General features: G+C 43.8%; 1 protein-coding gene across 2 annotated transcripts in view; it reads right to left on the bottom strand.

The window, feature by feature from the left end:
- Positions 1 to 7,908, bottom strand: part of pak6 (p21 (RAC1) activated kinase 6) — a 45,873-nt gene extending 37,965 nt beyond the window's left edge. Inside the window, exon 1 of one of the 2 annotated variants that reach the window (XM_020614499.1) lies at positions 7,431 to 7,908. The gene's annotated coding sequence lies outside the window, so the exon portion shown is untranslated. Of the gene's footprint in view, positions 1 to 7,240 lie in introns of both variants that reach the window. The other variant, XM_020614498.1, reaches the window with a different exon arrangement.
- Positions 7,909 to 8,139: the final 231 nt, after the last annotated feature.

Below are 8,139 nucleotides of genomic sequence, written 5' to 3' on the forward strand. Positions count from 1 at the left end.
AAATCAAATCAAATCAAATCAAATCAAATCAAATTGTGAAATCTGGTACAGACATGCATGGTCCCCAGATTTTAATGACTCTGATTCACTTATCTTTCATAGAGCTATTATCTGGTCACATTTCAATTTTGCCCAGTACTTTGTGACCAAAAACCTGCAAAACTAATAACATTCCCATCAGCCTGTTTACTTTGAGATTAGTGTTAATTATTTAAGTACAGAGAAAAGCAACACACTCAGCAAAGACAAAAAGAAAAAAAAAATAGCTGAGGGATGTGTGACCAAGGTAAGAGTCCAAAGAATACTAAAGGATTTTCATGCCCAACTAACTTTCCCTTTATTCAGTTTTTAATGTCAAAAATTAGGATTGGGGAAAATGAAAAGAGGTTTCAGTTACGCCTTTGTCAGTATGGGGCATGTGTAGTCTTTCAGTTTCATGGTTGAGTCCTTTAACAGGTGCATCAAGCAGCTACCTGTATTCCTGTTAATTAGCAAATGTCAGCTAGCTAACATGCTGAAATAAGGAGATGAAAATGGTCAACACCTGCTAAACATCAACATGCTAGTGTTTTCATTCCGACAATGCTCATGTGACTATTAAGCTCAAAGCACCAAAGCCTCAAAGGGCCACTGCAGCTGTAGCTTAAAGGCCCTGAATTATGTGGCAAATGCAGTGACCTACAAGGTGCCCTGAGGCTATCAAATGCAATCTTATCATACACTGTGAAATGGTGGGAGTTGAGGAAATGGGTTTTGCAGCCTTCCACAGCCCAGCAAGCGATTCTGCTGACAGCCCCCCCATCTCCACCTCCGCTCTAATCAGCATCAGCAACACCTGTTATGAGCTGTGTCTGTGTCTAACCCGCTCACACCACCACAGCACCGGAGGGTAAAAGGAGGTCAGACCCATCAGGTAAACCTGCCTCATTACAAGAAGGTGGGATTAGGATGAGGAGGGTGAGGGGGATACTGCTTGGAGAGACGTTACCCTCTAAGGATAATTCAATCACAAGGCTAATATGCTAAGTGTTGCATAAGAGTATCGCTTTCCCTGTGTATATAATGTGTCCAATGAATTGAGGGCTCTCAAGAGTTAGGGCCTAGATTACAGTCAAACCTGGGTGTATTAGAGAGACAGGGACCAAGTTTTCTTCTTGCAGACACAGAAAGGCATTTAACAACCAACTGTGGCTGCTTCATCAATAACAAATGTTTAAAAAAACAAGCCACACAGAAGGTTTTCATCAGTTTTTTTATGTTGCACAAAAGCCTATCTGCTTAGATAGTTGTTCAATATGCAGATGTGGGCATAGCCTAAGCAAATATTTACACATAGCGCTCATGTATCCTTTACAAGCAGATCAATCAATATTGACTCATGAGTGAAATGCAAACTGCTACAATCCTCCACTGCTAGCAGTAATGGGGTGGAAGCAGCATAGATAGGACAACTGTGTTGTATAATACTTTATTCAGCCTCATCAGTTCATGGCAACAGAGAGCAGAGGGATTCATTACTCCATCTTAACCACAGATCTACTCTGAAAGCACTGGATATACAGACTAGAAAGAAATAAAGTCACTTTCAGTTTTTCCCGTTTAGGGGTCGCCACAGCAAATCGTCACACTGATGACTCGCATGTTGACATTTGGCATGTGTTTTACGCCAGATGCCCTTTCTGACGCAACCCTGACCGCAGCGGCAAGAGCACTGCGCCTTAACCACTAGCCTACCAGGGATGCTGGATATACAGACTAACCTCTGAGAAATTAGGAGCAAATAGATAAACACGCACATTCACTTTGTTGACTGTAATAAAATTATGATTTCCAAGCTCATGTCTGCACAGAGATGAGCTTGCACAGTGCATGATCACGCTTTCTGGTCACATCCCTCTAAACTGCAGGGACCTGACCCTGTGCAGCAGTGGCTTGTCTTCCATCTTTCTAAGTATGGAGGCAAAAGTTAGCCAGCTGCTGTCAGGTATATAAAAAGCCAAAGGGGATGAGGTCACTCTAACAATCACATTAGATATTTCCATCTGTGCAATTGTTTCCAGAAGCCAAAAATTACAAATCCACATGCATGACCTGACAATGCACAAATCCTGTTATTGAAAAGTAAAACCTCACACGCAGAAAATCACATGAACAAAAAGCTGTTGGTAGCAAATTTTCTTGTGAAGTTTGACTAAACATAAATCTTTAAAAAAAAGATGATGACGCATGTAAATTGTGAAAATCATGCAAATAAATCCTGTTTCTATGCAGGAAGTCACCACTTAATCACGTGTTTATTCCAAGCTGAAGTGAAAATCCAGTCAGAGCCTTACCCCTCTAATGGATGGAGCTTCTTCACCTGGCACAACAGCCTGGCCTTGCATGCCATGCAAAAATGCAGCCAGGTAATTCATATGTTTCCCACAGACAACATGACAGAGGAAGAGATGGGCACACTTGCCTTCCTCTCATGATGAAATCACCCCAAGCAGGAGTTGTGGATTAGTGGGAGGGGATGGAGAGATAAAAGAGACATTGGATTTGTTCATATTAGTGCTCCGAGCTCAGTTGAATTGTTTCTTTTTTTCTATCTGTCCTGATTTCTGCTTCTGTTGTTTTTTTGTTGGTGTGTACACAGAAAAGTAGTGAGTGTGCAGTGGACTGTGCTTGCAGGATTAGTATGGTGTGCAGTCCTTCACTGATCTAATTTTAGGACACATCATATCCCCCCCTCCTCTCTAGCACAAGAATCAGGGTTTATTTTGTACAGGATTCATGTCAAATAGAAGGGTGAGGGTAGGAGATGGTAGTGATGAAGTAATCCTCTTTTTGTGTTTGTGAATGCATGTATAAGCATAATCCAGCTACATGTATACTGAATTACAGAGGGCTACATCTATCTTATAGTGGCATATATAGCATTGAGGTTTTAACTGCTGCTTTTGGACTCTGCAGTGCAGTGTGAAGGGCTGAGAAATCACTCTTCTATCAGCTTCATTATGATGACTGTTTTGCCCTTTGAATGTAATGAGACTGCCTTTAAAGGGGAGGGTTTCTTGGTTGGTCATCCATTCCTTGCGCTTTGTAAAACACACACATGCACATAGACACCATCTGAGGGTGTAAAGATACGTACACGAGCACTGGACATGACTGGACAGTGCAATAGCAGTGTTTATGATTTGAGATGATGTCTGCTTTCTCTTTAAAGTCAGCTCTACAGACATAGAAGGATTGTCAATAGGGAACGACAAGCTGCATGCACTGACATGGAATAGCACGCTGCTGCCATGCATATTTCATGCTAGTGGTCTGACACGATATGCACAACAAAGCACTTGGAATATAAGTAAAGTTGGAGGATGGTGCACATCTGCTACCTCTATAAAGTCACCCATTGTATAAATGTGGCTTTCCTTTTAGCCACGCTAGCGGCTAAGGATGGCAGTGCTGGTCTGTTGCTCCACCACTTTGCTCCTGACATATGGGTCTCAGCAACTACTACTTGGATTGCCATGAAATTTTGTGCAGATATTGTGTAGTAAATTAATCCTTATCTCTCTGATGATTCCCTGACTTTTCCTACAGTACCACCACATCGATATTTGTGTTTTTAAGTGAAATATTTCAAGAACTATTTGATGAATTAACATATCATCTGGGACACACTTGTATGTTCCTGTCTTAATTTTGTTCCATCATTAAGTTAAAATTTCATTTTGTCCTGTTTGGTTTTACAAATCATACAAGTTACGATCATCTCAGCTCTATGGGGGTGACTGTGGTTCAGTGGGTAGAGCAGTCGTCTCCCAACCAGAGGTTCAAATCTCGGTGCCTGCAGTTCACATGTTGAAGTGTCTTTGGGCAAGACACTAAACCCCCAAGTTGCCCCCGATGGTTAGAGCCATTGGTTGAGTTGGCTGCCTCGGTTCTGTACCGGAAACAAATTCCTTGCCTACTTGGCCAAATAAAGGTGATTATCATTATCCTATGTTGCATGTTGTGCTAAATAGGGCACGTTAGCACACAGGGTCACAGGCCAGAGCCAATCCTGGCCGGCAATCGGGCGAAGGCAGGGTACACCCTAGATAGGTCACCAATCCATCGCAGGGCTAACACACAGACAAACAACCACACACGCACTCCTATGGGCAATTTAGAGACACCGGTCAACCTAAGCTGCATGTCTTTGGACTGCAGGAGGAAGCTGGAGTACCCGGAGAGAACCCACGCAAGCACGGGGAGAACATACCAACTCCACACAGAAAGGTCCCGAGTGGGGCCTGAACCCGGAGCCTTCTTGCTGTGAGGCAACGGTGCTAACCACTGCGCCACCGTGCTGCCCCAAAACATTGTCAGAGGACAATAATTCAGCAGAACAGGTGACTATATCCATATTGTGCATTTACATTTCACTTTGTAATATTGGATATTAAAGAGATATGACCCATATTCACACAGAGGGTACAAGGTATTTCAAATGTTACATAATGCAATGCATTATGTGTAGTCAAACCTCTGTATGAAATATGAATATGAAATAGTGCAAATTGGAAATGGTCCAAAGTGACAGAGCACTGCAATTCTGTGAAAGCAAACAATCAAAGAGCTTGTCTGTCATTTTCTCTTGATCTGAATGAGTAAAAAAGGCCTGAGGATGGACAAGCGTAGTAAAAAAAACATATATTAAAATATGATATCTGTGCAAGTGAATGTGGTCTGGCAGCTCTTCAAGGTCAGACATCTGTGCAGAGGTGCACATCAGCCCTCTTACTACTGACAGGAGGAAACAGGAAATGAAAGGTCAGGCAAGGAGGAGGAGGAGTTGGGGAGTAAAGGAGAGTCTGGACACTCAGATGTAGTGATGGGAACAGAAATGGAGAAGCTGAAAGGGAACAAAATGAGAGGACAGATTTAAGGCTGTGAGTGACCTGAAAGTTATATTCACATTTTCATGTCCAGTTGATTGAAAATGTAAACTTTTTTTTCCATCATCTTAGGCAGCTTTGTCTGCAGTAAACAAGTCACGCTGAAGGGGATATGAGGACAAGACAGCATCAATAGAGTGCATACATCACTCTGTCACCTGGCATATCGGTGCTGATTGTCCTGGACAAGAAAATGGATGAGAAAACCAGTTTTTTTCTGCCTTTCAGGGAGGAGCATGGACATTCAGTCTCTATGTACTTTATACACCTTAACATAATAACATTGTAAAAGCAGCACTTTAGTGTCCTGGGGCTTAATGGGATGTCCTACTGATGCTGACACATCACTGGAAAAATACACTCTTAACTTAGGAAGCATGCTTCTCCATGCAGTTTAACAATATGTATATTAGAGTCAGGAGAGGAAGGAAGTGCAGTACTGACCAACACTCTGTTTAATTAAAGATCTCTTGGCTCTCACAAGGGCTTTGAACAGTTTGACGCTCTACTGATAGAGATGTATGATCCATTTGGGCCAATGGTACAAGCCCAGCTCTCTCTTGGCTCTAATTTATTGATGTGCCATGCTTATGAAAGTTTTCATTTATTTTATTCTTTTTTAGCCCAAGCCTCAGTGGGACTCTGCCAGGGACAAAGCACTGACCATTTTAACCTCTGATTTTTTGAGGGTATCAATCTGCATTGATTCTGCTTCCCTCCTCTGTCACCCAGCATGGGTGCTGGTCCAGCCCAGACTCATGGCACGCTTTCCTAATTTAGACTCAGAGCCTGTTTTAATTGTTAGTGCTTGACATCTCATGGCCAGTGGCTAAGCTAGTAATACATGTTGTCAACATGACAATCCTGAAAACAATCAAGAACACAACAGGGCATGTGACAGTGATGTACCACTTACACCTGCATGCTGTGTTCATGTTTGTGTGAGAGGTCCCTATCACTTCCTGTCCTGTCAGAATTTTTGTACATGAGTATGTGCTGCCAGTTTGTTTTGCACCGTGAGTCTGTAAGAGCTTGAAAAGGAAGATGGGGACATGAGACAAGCCTCCAAAAACCTAACGACTTCAGAAGATTCTGGAGTGAACACATCACCCTCAGTGAAGCAGATGTCCAGCTGTGTGTGTGTGTGTGTGTGTGTGTCTGTGTGTGTGTGTGTGTGTGTGTGCGCATGCATCAAAGAGACCTTCTCTGTCACCTCCTCTACCCTTTCCCTCCTCGCTCCTTGAATATCAATGAGTAACCTGAGGCACAAACACAACGCAGTTTCAGACTAGCGGAGTCTCAATTACATCATCATCAACCTCAGAAGCACACAAATGAAACCTAATTTAAAGAATGAAGCTTGTGCTGCTCACCACTATATCCATGAATCTGTGAAACAACTCTTGGTTTGAATGCATGAATGTCTGCATATACTCTTTAAAACATCTCAGGCTTAGATTAGTTTTCACTGGAAACTTACCATTTAAATAGAGAATAATAGAGACTTTCAAACCTATCTTCTACAATACTGAGTAGATTCCATTTTTCTTAATGTCTCAAATTCAGACTTGAACAGTTCAAACATTCCCGCATGTTTATGAAAGCTGTTGCACAAGTTTTCTAATTGTGGCATTTGTGGCAAACAGGTCACATGTCAGATTCCTCTCCTGTGCAGTCTGTCACAGCATCGATCTACTGGAGCATGTCTAGTACTGTATATATAGCAGCAGCTTGAATCCTCATGCACTGGTAGGACCAGACAGACCACCTGAGAACTCAGCCTACACACACACACACCCACACACACACACACACACACACACTAGAATACACAATGGTAATAACAGAAAGCTTCTGTCCACAGTGCTTGTGGCAGCAACACAGTCTGTGTTTGTCAAGTGTAGTCCGTCTGAAGAAAGGCAACATTTTAAGGGTTGTTGAATCCTTTTCTGTAAAATAAGGGTTGACGGGAGAAGCAGCCAAAACAGAGGATGTGGGGATTTTGGGGAGGAGAGGTGAACAGGACCTGAAGGCTCTTCTTTTGAGATGCAGCCCATCACTGGATACATCCAACAACCCTCTGCACTGTTTTCTGCTCGCAGCCTCTCCATCTCTTTCTCTTCCTCCACTACGGCTGATACCTCCCTGATGGCACACACTAGCCTGGTCTTCATCAGTGATGTTAAGCCTCTTTTCTCTCCATCCTACCCCCTCTTTACCCTACTCTCCTTGCCATGCAGAGAGGAAACAGAGCTCTGGAGGGATCAATCATTGTCAGGAGAGGGGGAAAAAAAATCACTCATCCCTCTTACCTTGCTGCCCAGTGAAGAGGAGAGCTTCTCTCCTCCAGGAAGGAAATGGAAGTGCGCACATCCACACTCACATACACTGGTATACACTGCTTACTCACATCCACTCACACACGGGCATACTCTCTTTCATACACGCAACAACGAGGAGGGCTGGCTCTCAAGCAAGCGCACACTGCAGGCTGCCGCTTGCCTGGGAAAGCCTGATGCGTTCCTCCCTCCAGGCAGAAGCACACATTGCCATCTCAAAGGCTCTTTGTTAGGGCTGATTCACCCCTCAGGTCCATGGCTGAGCTCTGGTCAGTGTACGAGTGCCTGCTCCCGAGGACGCAGGGTGGCAGTACAAAGGAGGGACAAAGCCATGAAGAGGAAAGGCAGCATCCAGGAGGAGAGGATTTTGCGGCACCATAGAGCTCCTTCCACCACCCCCCAACCCCCCACCCCCTCTGCTCTGGCTCACTCATACACACACTCCCTCCTCCCTCTCTCTCCCTCTCTCTTTATCACTTCCCTCCTTCTCTGCCTCCTCCCACTCTCTCATTGGGCTGCAAAAGAATTGATAGCAGCTTGTGCATGTGTCTGCGTGTGTTTTTAAACTGGTTTCCAGTGACTGGAAGGAAAGGAGAGCTCTTCTTCACCTCATCACCTGGGATACCCCCCGTCTCATTTACAAGTAATGTGAGTGACATAAGAACATGTGGGTGTTGCTGTTCAGTCAAATACATTATCTATAGAATGACAGGGCCAGAGATGGCAGAAGGGGTTGTTGTTTGTGTGTGTCTGTGTGAAGGAGGGGCATAGTGAGAGGCTTTTTCTGTAAAGGGTGCAATCCTCCTCAATCTCTTTTGAGATCACTGTGACCCAAAATTCTCTGGGGATGAAGGCACGAGAAGCTGAAGTTT

This window comes from Monopterus albus, unplaced genomic scaffold (assembly GCF_001952655.1).
Source record: "Monopterus albus unplaced genomic scaffold, M_albus_1.0 scaffold147.1, whole genome shotgun sequence".
NCBI classification, from domain to species: Eukaryota; Metazoa; Chordata; class Actinopteri; order Synbranchiformes; family Synbranchidae; genus Monopterus; species Monopterus albus.